The sequence below is a fragment of the Lethenteron reissneri genome, unplaced genomic scaffold (assembly GCF_015708825.2).
Source record: "Lethenteron reissneri isolate LAM-NWPU_2019-01 unplaced genomic scaffold, ASM1570882v1 scaffold_1126, whole genome shotgun sequence".
In the NCBI taxonomy this organism is placed as follows: domain Eukaryota; kingdom Metazoa; phylum Chordata; class Hyperoartia; order Petromyzontiformes; family Petromyzontidae; genus Lethenteron; species Lethenteron reissneri.
In genome coordinates, this window is record NW_026890812.1 from 41,811 (window position 1) to 62,500 (window position 20,690).

General features: G+C 52.9%; 1 pseudogene; it reads left to right on the plus strand.

Annotated features, from left to right (window-relative positions):
- The first annotated feature begins 14,504 nt into the window (after positions 1-14,504).
- Positions 14,505-20,690, plus strand: part of LOC133361516 (zinc finger E-box-binding homeobox 2-like) — a 10,367-nt pseudogene continuing 4,181 nt past the window's right edge.

Consider the following 20,690-nt stretch of genomic DNA (forward strand, 5'->3'; position numbering starts at 1 on the left):
CATTACCCCGGCAGAGGGGGACCCCGGCAGCGAGGTCGGGCTTTAAACAAAAAAGGAAAATTATCTTTTTTTTTTTTTCTATTCATGAAAAGTGTTGCGTCCTAGCCCGAGTCCGCCTTGCCGGTCCGTCGTACGGCACCAGACGCAGTTGGCCATCCGGCGGCGCCGGCAGTTCAGGAAGGCATGGGCCAGGCATCGGGGCTCCGCGCGAGCCGCGGGGTTCCGGTTCCCGACGGTCAACAGCCGTCAGGTCCGAGACACCTGGGGGTGGGTCAGGTGGAGACACGTGAGGATCAGCCTGCGACACATCCCTCCCCGAGTCGACGGTCACATCACACGCTCGGTCGTCACGGCACAACCCGGGGTCACGCGGCGCCGCGTAGGGTTTCAGTCGGGAGGGGTGCACGTACCAACGGCGTTTTCCCCATTTAATCTGTATACTCTGGGGTCGTGCAACCCGCACAATTTCCACCGGTCCCCTCCATGGTCTCAACAGTTTGGGGGACGTAGCCAACGGTGCGTGTGGACAATGCAGCCAGGCCTTATCGCCCGGTTCCCAATTGTGCGTATGCACCTTCCGTCCATGCAATCGCTCGTTCGCGATCTGCCGAGACCGCGAATTCAATCTCGCAGCCTCTCGCGCTTCAGCCAATTTGGCGATGTTAAACTTGATATGGTCTGCCAATTTAGATTTTGCACGTGGCTGGGAAATCCCCAGTTGGACGTCCATGGCCGGATCGGCCTCCCGCCCATACATCAGAAAAAATGGAGAAAACCCTGTCGCCGCATGAGGTGCCATCCGATAGGCCGCTAGTACCCCCGGTACCTGTAAGTCCCAATCCACCTGGTCATCGCATACCTGTTGGCACAGCATAGACGTAATCGTCCTGTTCAGACGTTCAACCATACCGTCAGTCTGCGGGTGGTACGGGGAGGTACGTACTTTCTTTGTACCCAACAGGTCGCACACCTCGCGCAACAAAATGCTCGAAAATTTTTTTCCTTGATCCGTCAGCAAGCGTTCGGGGGCGCCTTTGTCCAAAACATAACCTTGGACAAAGGCGTCCGCCACTGCCGCAGCCGACTGGTTGGCGAGTGGCCATGCCATGGGCCAGCGGGTGAAGTACTCTACGCCAACCAGCAGGAACTTATTTCCCCGAGGTGTAACGGGAAAGGGCCCCAAGATGTCTAGCGCGACCAATTCGTTCGTGCGCGAAACCTGAATGGATTGCAGCGGTGGATTAGCCGCTATTGGTGGTGGTTTTCTTTGGGCGCACCCTACACATCCCTTAAGAATGTTCGCCACGTCGTTGCCCATCCCCGGCCAATAGTAGTCTCGCTGAATGAGGGCGAGCGTTTTGTGAAACCCCAGATGCATGAGTCGTTCATGGGCAGCCAGGACGACCCTACCCCGCATAGCAAACGGCACCACGAGCACGTGACGCCGGTACATGTTGTCCCACCTCATCAAGAGGCCCTGTCTGCACACCCAGGAACCGACCCGCGTTTCCCCTCCCTCGGGATCGTCAACCTTCCGACGTAGCGTGAGTAGGGAGCTGTCGGCCATTTGCAGACGGCCCCACTCGATGAGAGGCAACGCTAACAGCGAGTCCCTTCCCGTGGGAGCATCGACCCCCGTAGTATCCGTGGCGGCGAGCACAACTTCCGCGGGGACAGCGACAGAGGGTTTACACCGCGCCGATCCTAACAGACATGCGCATTCCGTACGCGGCGGCAACCGCGACAATGCATCCGCATTCGAGTGGCGCAAACCCTTGCGGTAAATCGTCGTGAATTGGTAGTCCTGAAGGACCTCCAACCATCGGGACAATTGGCCGGATGGCTGCGACACCCGCATAGCGTATTGGAGAGCCGCATGGTCCGTGCGAACCGTAAAATGACGGCCATAAAGATACGGCCTGAATTGCTGTATAAAAAACACAATCGCCAGCAATTCACGACGTGTCACGCAGTAGCGTTGTTCCGCGGGGGACAGAACCCTGCTACCGTAGGCAACCACCCGTTCGACCCCCCCGACCACCTGTGAGAGCACTCCCCCGATACCCGTGTTACTGGCATCCGTGTCGAGCACAAACGGTTGCGTGAAATCGGGGTAACACAAGGGGGGAGCCTGCACCAAGGCGTCACGAAGGGAGCAGAACGCGGCCTCCTCTACCGACCCCCAGTGGAACCGCACCCCTTTAGCCGTCAAAGCGTGCAGGGGCCTGGCTATGGTGGCAAACTGCTTGACAAAACGACGGTAATAGGAGGCGAATCCTATGAAACTGCGGACTTCAGTGACAGAGGTCGGCGTTGGCCATGAGCTGACGCATTGCGTCTTAGCAGGGTCTGTCGAGATCCCTGAACGGCTAACGATATGGCCCAAATACCTGACCGATTCCCGAAGCAGAAAACATTTAGCCGGTTTAAATTTAAGCTTAGCGGAACACATCCTGAGAAACACCGCTCTCAGTCGCTGGAGGTGCTCCTCAAAAGTCCGGCTGAAAACGATGATATCATCGAGGTAAATCAAACAGGTGTCCCATTGGAGGCCTGACAAAACCAATTCCATGAGCCTCTGGAACGTGGCAGGAGCGGAATGTAAACCCATGGGTAATCGGTTGAATTCAAATAGGCCTCCCGGTGTCCGGAAAGCGGTTTTTGGTTTCGATTCGTCATCGAGGGGTAATTGCCAAAATCCCGAAAGCAAATCGAGCGTCGAAAAAAACTGTGCTCCCGCCAAGGCATCCAGTGACTCATCCATCCTGGGGAGCGGATACGCATCGGCCATTGAGATTTTGTTTAGGCGGCGGAAATCGACACAGAACCGCAAGGACCCATCCTGTTTTTAACCAAGACGATAGGAGCACCCCACGGACTGGAAGAGGGCGCAATGATGTCGGCCGCCAACATGTCATTAACCGCCGACTGCACATGCTCCTTCTCGGCTGGACTGAGCCGGAAGGGATTCTGTCGAATAGGGGCCGCGTCCCCAGTAGCTATGTGGTGGCGCAACAGGTCTGTGCAGCCAATATCGTACTTGTGCCTGCTAAACACGTCAGCGAACTCGAGTAGCAAGCCCCTCAATGCACCCAACTGCACACTGGACAAGTTACTGGACCCGGCACACAACGAGTCCAACCACTCCGTCCCCTCCTCACTTTGAGGATGCGTATCGGCACTCGAATCGGCGTGAGCAACGAGCTGTTCCTCGACGGGTAGCGGCGCGGCCTGAGCCAGCACCGTTCCCTGCGTAATCACGGCCGGCCGCGACCCCGTATTCAGGACCATAACGAACGGCTCACTGTCCCCCCTCACCATGGTCTGGGCCACCGCTAAGTCGAGGCCCCCTTTAGCTCTGTTAGACGGCCCCAACAGAACTCCCTGTGCCCCCGCATCTGCCCCGAGGGGTTTCCTCAACCGAAGGGGTACCAACATTTGCGATCCCGGGGGCACCCGTACAGTCTGGGTTGCCAGCGCCTGCACCGTCGCACAAACCGTGCGTATCTTAGTAGGACTCTTCAAAAACTCAACTCGCCGTCCCGACGGAAGCTCAATGCAGGCCTGGTCTATGAGAATTTTGATGGGCATTTTAGACAGAAAGTCCGTGCCTAGTAAACAAGGAACGGCCAACGAAGATGATACAAAAATAGGACCCGCCAATTTTATATCGCCAATACAAATAGTCGCCCGAATCTGGCCGATGATTCCCAAAGATCCCCCGTTCGCCGCGTAAAATGGTACGTCCACCGGCAGAAGGGGTCGACATTGGACGGGAAGAATGTTATAAATAAGGTCCGAAATGATAGTGGCCGACGCACCCGTGTCCACAAGTACCCGGACCTCAACCCCGTCAATGTACCCCGTTACCACGGACGACCCGGCCGACGCAGCCACTATCCTGTGGGCCAATTCGGACCATTCGACTGCTTTCGGGCCGTATACGGACCCCTCTCGCCGAACCGAACCCCCGGTGCCCATACGCGGTCCCCCCACCGCTAAGCGGCGACCCGAACGTGCCGTGTATGTGGACCGAACGTGTGAGGTGCCGCGACTTGCCGGGTTCAGCTGGGATGTCTTGAGGCCCTGGTCGTCGTCCGGACGTGGTCCCGCGGTACGCTGACGCGGGGCCCGGCACCCGGACGCGACGTGGCCCCGAAGGCCGCAGTTGTAGCAGACGACGAGGGACGTCGTAGGTTTCGGTTGCTCCAGCTTGCGGGGAGAACGTGTGGGCGAACGACCTCCCGTTCTCCACTCCCCCGGTCTTGAAACAGCGAAGGCCTCCTCCCGCGGCACAGCAGGCTGAGGTCCGATGATCGTGGCGGCCGACGCCCCGTTCCCCACCGATGCGCAGACGACCGTCGGCTTTCGCTTTAGGACTTCGTAAGCGTGAATACTTGTGGCAATCCCCAGGGAGCAAATGTCCATTTCGTCCGCCGTATTAATGGGAACTCCCAATCCGTGAGCCAACGCCAACAGCTGCTCCGTCACCATGGCGTCCTTCCCCTCCTTGTCCATGCGGGGAAAAGCTGAGTCCGCCAGGGCAAGCAGCGCCGTGCGATAGGCGAGCGTCGTTTCTCCAACCACCTTCCGCCGATCGTAGAACTGGTGGCGACAGGTCGAGGGTGGCCCGAACACCTTAGCCATCAGGTGTAGCGCGGCCTGGAGCGTTGAGCGGGACGACCTCGGGGCAGATGTGAAGGCTGCAAGCGCGTCGTCGTCGAGCATCGCTGGCAGCGCGCGTAGGGCAGTGGTGTCGGACCACCCCGACATTTCTTGATGTGCGAGGAACCTTCGCTGGAAGGCTCCCCAGTGGCCCCCGTCTGCCTTGAACACCGACAGCGCGGGCAACCGTTGCTGGAGGACTCGATCGTCGTCGTCGTCGGAACGATTTTCCCGCGCGCCGCTGTGGTTGCAGAAAATGTCGGCTCCGCCTGCAGGCGCATAATGGAGAGCTCCGGCGCGCGCCGATGACGCGGGCTGCGCTGTGTGGAGATCTCTGGCCACGTGGTGTCCGCGCCTCCCGCCAACCGGTGGCGGACCCTCAAAAATGGCGCCAACTTCAAAACTTTTGGCGCGAAACGCCTTCTGGCGGGATCCCTCCAGCCGCGCCGCCTCCTCCAACCCCGCAGCCGTCCCTCCGCCCGCTGGAACGGAGATTTCCGCCAAAATCGCAGCGGCGGCGAGCAGCAACTCCGCCAGGCGGGAGTGTGCGTCCTGCAGGCTGGTGTCGGAGGCAAGCGGAGCATCGGCCATTTCCGCGAAGTGCTGTATCGGCGGCAACTCCTCGTCCTCTCCTCCCGAGGTTGGTGTCTCCGGTACGCCGTCGTCTCCCCGATCTTGCACGTGGGTACGCGAAGTCTTCCTTGTGTCCATTTTTCTTGAAGACAGGTTTACTTCTGACGCCAGTTGTAAAGTAGTAACTCGGCGGGAGACGTCTTGACGGGTAGCACACTCTTTATTTTCACCAACTTGTAGTTACACGGATGACTAACACCCACTTCGTTGCACGGGTGACTAACACCCACTTAGCTACTCGGGTGACTCACACCCACTTCGTTGCACGGGTGACTAACACCCACTTAGCTACTCGGGTGACTCACACCCACTCAGCTACACGGGTGACTAACACCCACTTCGTTGCACGGGTGACTGACACCCACTTAGCTACTCGGGTGACTCACACCCACTCAGCTACACGGGTGACTAACACCCACTCAGCTACACGGGTGACAAACACCCACTCAGCTATACTGACACGGGCTCTTACGCCCCGTAGCCTCCCGGGACACACCCAGCCGGGGGTGCCCGTCTCGGCTCTGGGTACCACCGTCCCGACCCACACGGGCGTCGGACTAGCGGTCCCGGGCCACTACCTCCTCCACCCCGTCTTCGGTCTTCAACTGGTTAACACTGACCACGAGTGCTCTCGCGCGTCTCCCTTTATACCCCTCCTGCGGACGTCGCTGAGAGCACCCACTTATCTGACCAATCACTGCGCACTCGCTACGATCCTCTTTTCCCAGCTTGTGTCAGCGCGCCTTACCACCGGCGCGCGCGTCCATACCACGCCCACATCGCGTGCCCAACCCCGCGCCCCGTGATCCATCACTGTCGGCGCACGTCAATACCACCACTACATATGTGTGTAGCTGTGTATATGTGTGTGTGTAATCTGTGTGTATGTGTGTAGCTGTGTATATGTATGTGTGTAATCTCTGTGTGTGTAGCTGTGTATGTGTGTGTGTGTAAGCTGTATAGTCAAGGGTTTTGTATAGAAGAGATCCCTTGTTGCTGCTGATGATGGTGATGATGCTGCTGCTACTGCTGATGATGATGATGCTGCTGCTGCTGATGATGCTGCTGCTGATGATGATGATGATGCTGCTGCTGATGATGATGCTGCTGCTGCTGCTGCTGCTGCTGATGATGATGATGCTGCTGCTGCTGCTGATGATGCTGCTGCTGCTGATGATGATGCTGCTGTTGCTGATGATGATGATGCTGATGATGATGATGCTGATGATGCTGCTGCTGATGATGATGAGGCGTCTCAACTCGTACCGGGAGGCGGAACGCCGTAGTCGTGGCCACACGTGCGGGTGCCACTCCGGACGTACAAACACCCTGCCTGCTAACATGGAGTGGGAGCGATCAAGAAGACATTGGCAGTGGTGGCGGTGAAACTCTCCACTTGCCTCACGAGACGCCGAAAGTTCGCAGAGAGGAGCAGCAGTAGTAGCAGCAGCAGTAGCAGTAGTAGCAGCAGTAGTAGCAGTAGCAGCAGCAGTAGTAGTAGTAGCAGCAGCAGTAGTAGCAGCAGTAGTAGTAGTAGCAGCAGCAGTAGTAGCTGTAGTAGTAGCAGCAGTAGTAGTAGCAGCAGCAGCAGTAGTAGCAGTAGCAGCAGCAGTAGCAGCAGTAGTAGTAGTAGTAGCAGCAGCAGTAGCAGCAACAGCAGTAGCAGCAGTAGTACCAGCAGCAGTAGCAGCAACAGCAGTAGCAGCAGTAGTAGCAGCAGCAGTAGCAGCAGTAGTAGCAGTAGCAGCAGCAGCAGTAGTAGCAGTAGCAGCAGCAGTAGCAGCAGCAGTAGCAGCAGCAGTAGTAGTAGCAGCAGCAGCAGTAGTAGCAGCAGCAGTAGTAGTAATAGCAGCAGTAGCAGCAGCAGTAGTAGTAGCAACAGCAGCAGTAGCAGCAGTAGTAATAGCAGGGCGCCGAGGCAGCACAAACACACAAAACACTCTCTCTGAAATGGCCATAACTGATCATTGGTTTTTACCCTTCTATCTGGCAACAAAACTGACACTTTTTTTACAAGGAGTCATGTTTGCATAGACAAGGAAAGCTGTCTAAGGAAAGCTGTCTCGGGTGTGGACCAATCAACTTCAAGGACAGTGCATATCATCATCAGAGTTATGTTTTTTGTTTGCATTATGGCTGCAGGTATTGTGGTCTATTCAAACATGACTCCTCGTAAAAAAAGGTGTCAGTTTTGTTGCCAGATAGAAGGGTAAAAAACCAACTATCATATTTTTACTGGCAAATGAGGTTCCAATGGTGTAAATGCTTCACCCCGAGCTCTCATACTCTGATGGTGCACTGTATTGAGTTGTGCGCCTTTTGGCGTCATCTGGTCCAACACCATGTGAGACTAGGCTCTAAGGAAAGCTGTCTCGGGTGTGGACCAATCAACTTCAAGGACAATGTATATGTTATGTTCTTTTGTTTGTATTATGACTGCAGGTATTGCTGTCTATGCAAACATGACTCCTTGTAAAAAAGGTGTCAGTTTTGTTGCCAGATAGAAGGGTAAAAAACCAATTATCATATTTTTTACTGGAAAATGAGGTTCCAAAACTGACACCTTTTTTACGAGGAGTCATGTTTGCATTGGCCACAATACCTGCGGCCTTAATGCAAACAAGACACACAACTCTGATCATGTGTGCACTGTCCTGATTGGTCCACACCCAAAGCAATCAATCTCCCAGGCTGTACCTGGGGATTCACTGTTGCTACCGGTCCTGGGCCTCCCCTAGGTCGACTCGGCCTCAAATGAGTTCGTGGTGCGGTGTGTAGTCAACATCGCCACTGGGGAGACAAAGGCGGTCGGGCGTAGTGCTGACCACCCACCCCCTCGTGTACCGTTCCAGCCTTCACAGGTGCTACTCGCTAACAGCACTTGCCCCTACAGTCTGTTACAGGCTACACGGGGGGTCTTTGTGTGTGTGTGACGTCATCACAAGGTGATGGTTGTGGGCGTGGTTTATGCAAATGAGCCGGTGGGTGGGAGGGGCGAGTGCTCATTAGCATATTGACTCGTGTGGAGTCATTTCTGGTGATGGTGGTAGCTGATATTAACTACTGAAGGTGAGTATTGGTGGTGGTGGTGATGGTGGTGATAGTGATAGTGGTGGTGATGGTGGTGATGGTGATGATGGCAGTGATGGTGGTGATAGTGATAGTGGTGGTGATGGTGATAGTGGTGGTGATGGTGAAGTGGTGGTGATGGTGGTGATGGCAGTGATGATTGTGATGCTGATGGTGGTGGTGATGGTGGTGATGGCAGTGATGATGGTGATGGTGGTGATGGTGGTGATGCTGGTGGTGATAGTGGTGGTGATGGCAGTGATGGTGGTGATAGTGATAGTGGTGGTGATTGTGATAGTGGTGGTGATGGTGATGATGGCAGTGATGATGGTGATGCTGATGGTGATGGTGGTGATGGTGGTGGTGATGGTGGTGGTGATGGTGGTGATGGCATTGATGGTGATGATAGTGATGGTGGTGGTGATGGTGATGCTGATGGTGGTGATGGTGATAGTGGTGGTGATGGTGAAGTGGTGGTGATGGTGGTGATGGCAGTGATGATGGTGGTGTTGATGGTAAGGCTGTGTTGGGATTACATTAGGAATCGATTGTAGAGGAATGGGCATATGGAGTCGATTTCCATTGGGATAACATTGTCATCAATAGGCTGTATCCGTGCGTACCTGTGTGTGCATACCTGTGTGTGTGTACCTGTGTGTGTGTACTTGTGTGTGTGTGTACCTGTGTGTGTGTACCTGTGTGTGTGTGTACCTGTGTGTGTGTACCTGTGTGTGTACCTGTGTGTGTGTGTAACTGTGTGTGTACCTGTGTGTGTGTGTACCTGTGTGTGTGTGTGTACCTGTGTGTGTGTACCTGTGTGTGTGTGTGTACCTGTGTGAGTGTACCTGTGTGTGTGTACCTGTTTGTGTGTACCTGTGTGTGTGTACCTGTGTGTACCTGTGTGTGTGTGTGTACCTGTGTGTGTGTACTTGTTTGTGTGTATCTGTGTGTGTACCTGTGTGTGTACCTGTGTGTGTGTGTACCTGTGTGTGTGTACCTGTGTGTGTGTACCTGTGTGTCTGTGTACCTGTGTGTGTGTGTTTACCTGTGTGTGTTTACCTGTGTGTGTGTACCTGTGTGTGTGTACCTGTGTGTGTACCTGTGTGTGTGCCTGTTTGTGTGTACCTGTATGTGTACCTGTGTGTTTGTGTACCTGTGTGTGTGTGTACCTGTGTGTGTACCTGTGTGTGTGTGTGTGTACCTGTGTGTGTGTGTACCTGTGTGTGTGAGTACCTGTGTGTGTGTACCTGTGTGTGTGTACCTGTGTGTTTGTACCTGTGTGTGTACCTGTGTGTGTGTATCTGTGTGTTTGTGTACCTGTGTTTGTGTGTACCTGTGTGTGTGTACCTGTGTGTTTGTGTACCTGTGTTTGTGTGTACCTGTGTGTGTGTACCTGTGTGTGTACCTGTGTGTGTGTGTACCTGTGTGTGTGTACCTGTGTGCCTGTGTGTGTGTGTACCTGTGTGTGTGTACCTGTGTGTTTGTACCTGTGTGCTTGTGTGTTTGTGTACCTGTGTGTGTGTGTACCTGTGTGTTTCTACCTGTTTGTGTGTACCTGTGTGTGTGTACCTATGTGTTTGTGTACCTGTGTTTGTGTGTACCTGTGTGTGTACCTGTGTGTACCTGTGTGTGTGTGTACCTGTGTGTGTGTGTACCTGTGTGTGTGTACCTGTGTGTTTGTACCTGTGTGTGTGTGTGTACCTGTGTGTGTGTACCTGTGTGTTTGTACCTGTGTGTTTGTACCTGTGTACCTGTGTGTGTGTGTACCTGTGTGTGTGTACCTGTTTGTGTGTACCTGTGTGTGTGTACCTGTGTGTTTGTACCTGTGTGTCTGTGTGTGTCCCTGTGTGTGTACCTGTGTGTGTGTACCTGTGTGTGTGTGTACCTGTGTGTGTGTACCTGTGTGTGTGTACCTGTGTTTGTGTGTACCTGTGTGTGTGTGTGTACCTGTGTGTGTGTGTACCTGTGTGTGTACCTGTGTGTGTGTGTACCTGTGTGTGTGTGTACTTGTGTGTGTGTACCTGTGTGTGTGTGTGTACCTGTGTGTGTACCTGTGTGTGTGTGTAACTGTGTGTGTACCTGTGTGTGTGTGTACCTGTGTATGTGTGTACCTGTGTGTGTACCTGTGTGTGTACCTGTGTGTGTGTTTGTACCTGTGTTTGTGTGTACCTGTGTTTGTGTGTACCTGTGTTTGTGTGTACCTGTGTTTGTGTGTACCTGTGGCCTCAACGTGCACGTGGCCTGGCAACACGCATCGTGGTAACGAATGGCGGTCGTTGTTGTGTGTACTACCTCTGTGCGTATGAAGTCATCCCCATAAGCCAACGTTGGGGTGAGTGAGTGGGTGGGTGACTGGGAGGGTGAGTGGGTGAGTGAGTGTGTAGGAGAGTGAGTGGGTGAGTGAGTGTGTAGGAGAGTGAGTGGGTGAGTGAGTGTGTAGGAGAGTGAGTGGGTGGGTGACTGGGAGGATGAGTGGGTGAGTGAGTGTGTAGGAGAGTGAGTGGGTGAGTGAGTGTGTAGGAGAGTGAGTGGGTGGGTGACTGGGAGGATGAGTGGGTGAGTGAGTGTGTAGGAGAGTGAGTGGGTGAGTGTGTAGGAGAGTGAGTGGGTGGGTGACTGGGAGGATGAGTGGGTGAGTGAGTGTGTAGGAGAGTGAGTGGGTGAGTGAGTGTGTAGGAGAGTGAGTGGGTGAGTGAGCGTCTAGGAGAGTGAGTGGGTGAATTAATGGTTGGGTGGGTCTCTGTGGGTCACTATGGGTGTCTGTGGTTCTCTGTGGGTCTTTGTGGGTCTCTGTAGGTCTCTGTGCGTGTCTGCTGGTGTCTACGGGTCTCTGTGGGTCTATGGGTCTCTGTGGGTCTCTGTGGGAGTCTATGGGTCTCTGTGGGTCTCTGTGAGTGTCTATGGGTCTCTCTGTGTCTCTGTGGGTGTCTATGGGTGCATGTGGGTCTCTATGGGTCTCTCTGGGTGTCTGTGGGTGTCTCTGGGTGTATGTGGGTCTCTGTGGGTGTCTATGGGTGTATGTGGGTCTCTGTGGGTGTCTGTAGGTGTCTCTTTGATGACGATCAAGATGTCCCCCTCCTCAGTGGAGCTGATCTCATTTTTGATCACTTCTGACAAAAAGCGTCAGTGGGGCTTGGTCAATACGAAAACAGTTAGAGTTTTAGTTTTTATATTTAGTTTAGTTTACTCTCTCTCATATCTCTCTCTCTCCCATGTCTCTCTCCCACGTCTCTTTCCCATGTCTATCTCCCCTTATTTCTCTCTCCCCGTGTCTCTCTCTCCCCGTGTGTCTCTCGCCCCGTGTCTCTCTCCCTGTGTCTCTCTCTCTCCCCATGTCTCTCTCCCTGTGTCTTTCTCCCATGTCTCTGTCTCTCTCCCATGTTTCTCTCCACGTCTCTTTCCCATGTCTCTCTCCCCGTGTCTCTCCCCGTGTGTCTCTTGCCCCGTGTCTCTCTCCCCCCGTGTCTCTCACTTCCCGTGTCTCACTCCCCGTGTCTCTCTCCCCGTGTCTCTCTCCCCGTGTCTCTCTCCCCGTGTCTCTCTCCCCGTGTCTCTCTCTCTCCCCGTGTCTCTCTCCCCGTGTCTCTCTCCTGTGTGTCTCTCTCTCCCCGTGTCTCTCTCGTGCAGCTGCTCCGCTCTTTGTGTAGGCCACGGGAGACACGGTTGTCCGAGGGAGACACGGCCACTCTAAGACCTGGTTTTCACCTGAGGACGGCTGCTTGCGTTGTGGCCGAAACGTCGTGAGAATTATTTTATTATGTTTTATTTTTATTATTTTATTACTTCCCTTCTGCGTGACTTTACCGAAAGAACCAAGAAGATGAATCCCTGCAGTCACGAAAGCTTTAAATCGAAAAATAAAACAATAGCTGTTATTTACCCCCAAAAGTCGCCTTGCGTATAGATGTTAGTGTATGAACACATCGTCCTGCTGCGGAGGGAGCTGGTAGGAACGTTGGGTTGCTCGCTCAGTGGCCTGCAGGGTCAACGGCCATGCTTATTAAAGGGCTTATGATGATGATGGGCCATTGTGCCCCAGGCTGTGGTCAGATTTGTCATCTTGCACTCCAACAGCAGCGCTTAGCAGAAGCCACTGGGTGGCAGTAAGTGGCTGGGCTCAAATATCAAATGACAATTCAATTCGCCAGTGTCCCTGTTGTTGTGTTGTTGTTGTTGCTGCTGCTGCTAAGTTCTCCCCCACTCTCGTGTGAGCTTGCCCATGTTGTTGTTGTGTTGTTGTTGTTGCTGCTGCTGCTGCTAAGTTCTCCCCCACTCTCGTGTGAGCTTGCCCATATTGTTGTTGTGTTGTTGTTGTTGTGTTGTTGTGAGTAGGTGGCGTTGCAGCCCAGTAACGAACACTGCAGTTTAACACGAAGTAAGTAAAGACTTGCATGACAAATATCTGCCATCTTGCTGTTGTTGTTGTGGTGGTGTTAGATTGTTTAAATATGAACATCGTGACAAATATCTGCCATATTGTTGTTGTTGTGGTTGTTGTGTTGTTGTGGTGGTGGTGGTTGTCTTGTTAGATTGTTTAAATATAAACGTGTTAAATATCTGCCATCTTGTGTTGTTGTGGTGGTGGTTGTGGTTGTGTTGTTAGATTGTTTAAATATAACAACGTGTTAAATATCTGCCATCTTGTGTGTTGTGGTGGTGGTGGTTGTGTTGTTGTTGTTGTGGTGGTGGTTGTGTTGTTAGATTGTTTAAATATAACATCGTGTTAAATATCTGCCATCATCTTGTGTGTTGTTGTGGTTGTTGTGTTGTTGTTGTGGTTGTTTCGATATGAAGCTTTCGTGACTGCAGGGATTCACATTCTTGGTTCTTTTGGTAAAGTCACGTAGAAGGGAAATAATAAAAGAAGTTTCTGTTGCAAAAAACTTAGTCGCTAATGTCCAATACTATCGGTTTAAAACAATAAAATTTCAACCGCAGAGAAGCGTCGAGAAGCCCGTGGAAATTCCACATTCCCATGGCGCGAGTTTAGCCACAAGGAAGCCACAAGTTGCTGACCAGCCTCACCATCCCACCCCTCGTTTGTGTATCGATCCCCGAGGGTCGATCAGCTCTGTTACTGTATTACTACCGTACAGTAATAACACAGTAACCACCTTCAAGAGCCGAATGGCTCACAGGGCTATACCTAATCAATGACCTTGAACTCGAACCTTGCAAACGAACTATTGACTCTATTGTAAGCGCTGGTTAATAAGAATAAGAATGCTGTTTTGTTTTTTTAATGGCACCATACAAGAGCCCTTGAACATTGAGATTGGGTTGCTGCAGTGGCTAGGAGATGTTAACTACCTCGCCTGGTGTGCAGGAGGTCGTGGGTTCATTCCCGACCCTAACGCCTGCTGCTGTATATTTGGAGTTTGCGTGTCTCTCTCTCATCATCATCACGGTGGCTAGGAGATGTTAACTACCTCGCCTGGTATACAGGAGGTCGTGGGTTCGATCCCGACCCTGACGTCTGCTGCTGTATATTTGGAGCTTGCGTGTCTCTCTCTCTCTCATCATCATCACGGTGGCTAGGAGATGTTAACTACCTCGCCTGGTATACAGGATGTTGTGGGTTCGATCCCGACCCTGACGCCTGCTGCTGTATATTTGGAGTTTGCGTGTTCTCCCCATGGTGGCGGGTGGATTTGTCTCCGGGTCATCCGGTGTTTACCTCTACGTTTAGAATCAACATGCGTTCAAAGTATTTGGCTGCTATAAATTTACACAGAGGCTGCTTTGTTGAGCTATCATTTTTGGCCAGGTCGCTTCTGTTAAAAAACCGACATGACTCAGTGGGCCTTATTTGTTAGAAAAAATAAATGTGCAAATCCTGCTGTCCGTGACAGTGACACGTGGGGACCAAATGCAGTCAAGGATACGTTCTTTTTTCAAGCGAACCGTCTCACTGGTTACGCTGTGAATTGTTGTTGCATTCAATCCGCACAAGCGGTGTTCATTTTTAGTGATATTTTTTCAGCAACGGTGAAAAATATGCGTACGGTCGGAAAATTAAGCGAACTTTTTCGGGATAATAAAACCCCCCCGAACAAAACGTGTAAGACGTGGCAACGCTGTGCGTTGCTGTCACCGTGAATGGTCAGCCAGAACGGCATGGAATTAGTCTTTGCCGCATGCAGGAACACTTCCTCATAGGCACACAGATCCCCCGCAACCAGAGGTCGCAACCGGGTACCCGATACCCGTACCCTACCCGATAGCCGGCTACCCGTACCCAGCCAGGTACGGGTAGCCGTTTGCGACCCTGGTGCGGCCGGGTACGGATACGGGTCGGCCGTGAGTCACTGGTGAGTAACCGTTTGTCACTCATTTCGGGTAGGGTACGGGTACAGGTAGGGAACGGGTACCTGTACCCGGCCGGGTACGGGTACCCAATTGCGACCCTGGTGCGGCCAGGTACAGGTAAGGAATCAAAACCACGTTTGTGACCTCTGCGCGCAATGTAAAAGTTTATTCACAGACCTAAGCCATTAGTGGGACGGTGGGAGAAAAACAAACCTGGCCTTGGCAAAGCACGTGGCGTCAGTCTCGCCCGGTCATCCTCGCTGTCGATGTGATGATGTTCTAGATTTGAAGCTTTCGTGACTGCAAGGATTCATACTCTTAGTTTTTTTTCGGTAAAGTCACGTAGGTGAACAAAAATGATGTTCGTGTCAGATGTGCTAGACCACACACTGGGAATGGAGGGGCGGGAGGGGGGAGAATATATTAATAATAATAAAGTATCTTCTTGGTTCTTTCGGTAAAGTCACGTAGAAGGGAAGTAATACAATAATACAAATAAAACATAATAAAATAATATAATAAAATAATATAATAATATAATAATATTATTATATAATAATATAATATAATAATATCATATAATAAAATAATAAAATAATATGATAATATAATTTTTATTTCTCTTCTACGTGACTTTACCGAAAGAACCAAGAAGATGAATCCCTGCAGTCACGAAAGCTTTACATCGAAATAACAAAGCAATGGATCTTTAGAAGCGAGCGTGAAGCAATGTTCACCACAGTTGTCCTCCTGGTTGTTTCCTTTGAGTGACACCCTTGAAGGTAAAACCGTCGGCAAACGCGCTGACGCGCCGCTCTGCTCGGTCGCAGTGGCGAGCTACGCGAGCGCGGCGATGCGAGACCGCGACCCGGATGAGGACGACGAGGAGAGGCTGCAGATCATCGAGGAGGTGGACGAAGAGGAGGAGAAAGACGAGGTGGAGGCGGCGGCGGCGGCGGAGGATGACGAGACGAACTTAGAGGGGACCGGTGTCAATCCCGGCGTGGACAAGACTGCCGAGGCGCTGGGCAGTGCGCAGGACGGGACATTGGCGGAGTGCGATGTGCCGGGCAGTGGGGCCACTCGCCGTGGTGGTGGTGGCGGTGGTGATGGCGGTGGTGGTGGCGGTGGTGGTGGTGGCGGTGGTGGCGGTGGCGGTAAGAGCGCACGTGCTCAGACTTTACAGCGTAGTTGTTAGCGTTGTGTTTAAAATGAAAGGGAAAAAAAACACCTTAGTTCTTTCGGTAAAGTCACGTAGAAGGGAAATAATAAAATAATATTAATAAAACATAATAAAATAAAATAATTCTCACGACGTTTCGGCCACAACGCAAGCAGCCGTCCTCAGGTGGAGAACAGGTCTGACGAGAAGACAGACTCTATCTTCTGTCTTCTTGACAGACCTGTCTTCTGTCTTCTCGACAGACCTGGTTTTCACCTGAGGACGGCTGCTTGCGTTGTGGCGGAAACGTCGTGAGAATTATTATATTATGTTATATTTTTATTATTTTATTACTTCCATTCTACGTGACGACTTTACCGAATGAACCAAGAAGATGAATCCCTGCAGTCACGAAAGCTTTAAATATAAAAAAAAACACGTTTGTAGCATTTGTCGACTTAACAACAAGAACTAAATCCACAGAGTATATGTTCTGCTCCAGCGAGCATTGAGGCAGCTGTGATCGTCTCACTGGGTACCGATTCATTGCCACTGGTGGGAATTTCACATTCCCATGGCGTGAGAGACCAAAGCGGTGACGGGCTGAATCAACTTCCCATCCCCAAATGACGATTTGAACTCGCAGCCTCCCGATTGCGAGCGACTTTCTCTACCCCTGGGCCACGTGGCCAAACGTTATTCTGGATTGCGGCTAATTTCACCAAGCGATCGTTACGTTCAGCGGTTCGGGGTGGGCCAACCAGAGCCGGGCGTGCCACGCTTGTGGCAGCGGCATCGCAAGACACCCGGCAATTGCGTATTTGCCAACGCAGGCGGTGGCATCTCCGTTAAGCGACGCATTCGCAGAGTGAGAAGCGGAATGAGAGGGAGGCGTGCAACTTAGATTAAGGCCATCAGTCTAACTCCGTTCTACAACAAACAAAACACGGCCAAACCAAAAACACTTTTCGAAAATCACCAAAACAAAGCCATAAAATCTTCTTGGTTCTTTCGGTAAAGTCACGTAGAAGGGAAGTAATAAAATAATAAAAATAAAACATAATAAAATAATTCTCACGACGTTTCGGCCACAACACAAGCAGCCGTCCTCAGGTGAAGAACAGGTCTGTCGAGGCGACAGCGTCTAAAAGAAAACACCACCACGCTTGGCCATAAAAGCAATGAAACAGCGATCGTAGGAACCGTGACCGAATTTTCACGACAGACGACGTGAACAACACGGACCACCAAACTCGACAGCGGTCCGTCACATCGGTGGGATTGCGTCGTCTCTTCATGCACCACCAGCGGCCCCCTCGCCCCGTGCCTCCCCGCTAGGCCCGAGGACTCACGGCTCGTTTGCCGCGCCGCCGCTGCCGCCGCCGCCGCTGCTGCCGTGCCCTCACTGCGGCCGCGGCTACAAGCGTCGGGGCTCGCTGCGGAAGCACGTTCGCCGCCGGCACGAGGGGGCCCTCGCGGATCTCCACACATCACCGCGACCTCCCCGGGCGGGCCAGGTGACTGACCCCCCGTTTGCCGGCATCATCGCACGTCTGAATGCGTCCGTCTGAATGCATCTGTCTGAATGTGTCTGTCTGAATGCGTCTGTCTGAATGCGTCTGTCTGAATGCGTCTGTCTGAATGCGTCCGTCTGAATGCGTCCGTCTGAATGCGTCTGTCTGAATGCGTCTGTCTGAATGCGTCTGTCTGAATGTGTCCATCTGAATGCGTCCGTCTGAATGCGTCCGTCTGAATGCATCTGTCTGAATGTGTCTGTCTGAATGCGTCTGTCTGAATGCGTCTGTCTGAATGCGTCTGTCTGAATGCGTCCGTCTGAATGCGTCCGTCTGAATGCGTCTGTCTGAATGCGTCTGTCTGAATGCGTCTGTCTGAATGTGTCCATCTGAATGCGTCCGTCTGAATGCGTCCGTCTGAATGCGTCTGTCTGAATGCGTCCGTCTGAATGTGTCTGTCTGAATGCTTCTGTCTGAATGTGTCTGTCTGAATGTGTCTGTCTGAATGTGTCTGTCTGAATGCGTCTGTCTGAATGTGTCTGTCTGAATGTGTCTGTCTGAATGTGTCTGTCTGAATGCGTCTGTCTGAATGTGTCTGTCTGAATGTGTCTGTCTGAATGTGTCTGTCTGAATGCGTCTGTCTGAATGTGTCTGAATGTGTCTGTCTGAATGTGTCTGTCTGAATGTGTCTGTCTGAATGTGTCTGTCTGAATGCGTCCGTCTGAATGCGTCCATCTGAATGTGTCTGTCTGAATGTGTCTGTCTGAATGTGTCTGTCTGAATATGTCTGTCTGAATGTGTCTGTCTGAATGTGTCTGTCTGAATGTGTCTGTCTGAATGTGTCTGTCTGAATGCGTCCGTCTGAATGCGTCCGTCTGAATGTGTCTGTCTGAATGTGTCTGTCTGAATGTGTCTGTCTGAATGTGTCTGTTTGAATGTGTCTGTCTGAATGTGTGCAGGGGAATAGAAGTCGCGACGCGTCGTTGAGCTGCTTGCGGAGTCTTGCTTACTCGCCCCTACCCAACGCCCGTGCTGAAGAGCTTCATAGCTCATCTGATTCCCTCCGGTAAAATTGTTTTATTATTCTGATTCTCACTTCGCACCTCTGTTCCATCTTTGCGCAGAAGGGTCAGCCTCCCGCTGCCGCGAGCCACAAGTGCACAGAGTGTGGGAGAGACTTCAAGAGCAAACACCACCTCAAGGAACACTTCCGCATCCACAGCGGTGAGTGTGGAACAATTGCGACGTTTGGCAGAACGCACCCACCGACGTGATTTCCTTCATATTCTTAGGTTTTTTCGGTAATGTCACGTAGGTAAAACATCAAAATTAATGAAAATAAAATAAAATTAAAATCACGACTTGATGCAGCTAATCCGGCTGTGACGGTCCCACCTGATGACGGAGACTTGTGTTGCCTCCGAAACGTCGTGATTTTTATTTTATTTTATTTTCATTAATTTTAATGTTTTACCTACACGGTGACTTTACCGAAAAAACCTAAGAATATGAATCCTTGCAGTCACGAAAGCTTCAAATCTGTGATTTCCTTCCTGCGCGTGTGTCTACAGCGCAGGCCGCATTCACCGCGTCACACGGCACTTTGGATGATGCGTTTATAATGTTTTGCTTTGACACGACGACTTTCGCGACCGATATCGTCCACAATTCTGGCTGCCCACCTGATGACGCTGGTTGTAGTTACTGGCGAAAACGTCGCCGCACTTGAATTGCAAATGTCGTGGGTTTGCTCTCCAGCACGCCGGCGTGCTGAGCTCGTGTAACGAATCGGCACGTTGTGTTTCGCGTCGCAAACTTTACGAACCGGCCGTGTCGGTTTTTGACGACGCGTCGTTCACACTGACGCGATGTAACCCAGAAACCTCCATCGTGGCTGTGTTTGTTTGTAATTTCCAGGGGAGAAGCCGTACGGGTGCCCAATTTGCAAGAAGCGCTTCTCTCACTCGGGCTCGTACAGCTCGCACAAGAGAGCCAACAAGTGCGTGGGCTCCGTCACGGCGGACGGCGCGGCGCGGGAGGCGACATCTCCAGTTGCCGCTGCCTCGACGGCTGACGCCGGCAAGATGGAATGGGCCGTCGCCACGTCTCCCAAAGCCACCCAGAGCTCAGGTCACGATGACAACGAGGACTTCCTGCGGATCAGTGGACCGGAGGCCACGGGTCGTCCCGCCGGCAAGATCAAGACCAAAGAGCCGGATCTGCACGAGCGTTCTTCCCACGTGGAAGGGGCGGCTCGCCACGCGTGCCGCTATCGCCACGAACCGTTTCCGAGCGCAGTACCTCTGCGCCAACACGAGCGCTACCTCTGCAAGGTGAACGACGAGATCGACGCGTCGCCTCAACCGGCAGCGCCGCAGCCTCCGTCTCCGGCTCAACGAAAGAAGTCGAAGTCGTCGGCCGGAAAGGGGTTGAAAGGGAGCGGCGCTACCGGACTCGGAGACCAGTCGGCTTCCCTGAAGTCGTACTGCCTTGCCGGAAGTGTCGAGGCGAGTCCCGAGGAGTCGATGAAGATGTCGTTGGCCATGAACCTCCCCAGAGACGTTTTCTCCAAGTGGCTGGAGGAGAAATTCAACGCGGCGGGCAGAGCGCCGGAGCACCGTGCGTCCGGCTCTCCCTCCCGCGAGCTCGGCCCGGCATCGGCTGGGCACGCCGGCCACGGCACGGAGGGAAGTCCGGAGCGGCACCTGGCGGGCTCGCCGACGGGTGCCCGATCCGACTCGGCGGCAGGTCACGCGGAGAGCGGGCAGCCCGCCGGCGTGGCGGACGGTCCTCGCCGCGGTCGAGACCAGGACCGGCCGCTCGACTTGTCGGTGCCAAAGTTGAGCACGGCGAGGCTCGGAGAGACGGGCTTTGTCGAGTTCCACGATTCAAGTGGCGTTGAGCGCCAAGAGGAGCCGTTGGACTTGACTTACGCGAAGAGATCGCACGGCGAGCTGGACTCGAGTGCTTCTCACGTGACCGACGGCTCGTCTAGCAACAACGGCGTTGACCGTTTACACGAGAACAAGCCGACAATGAACACGGTCACTTCCAGCTACGGCAACGGTCCCGTGCTCGCGGCCTTTCTGCCGCCCGGTTTGATTGCGGCCCTCCACATGGGTGACCCCGGCCTGAGTCCCTACACGGGCCTGGACCAAGCAGCCTTGCTGTCCCACGTGTCACCGTACAGAGGCCTTGCGGACGCGGCTGCTCTCGCCGACTTCCACGATAAGATGCGCCACTTTGCACAGGTAAGAGCAACTGCTTGGAGTATCTCTGTGATATCTGTCTGCTTATATGTCTGTCTATGTTTCTGGTTCTGTGTTTAATCTCTCTCT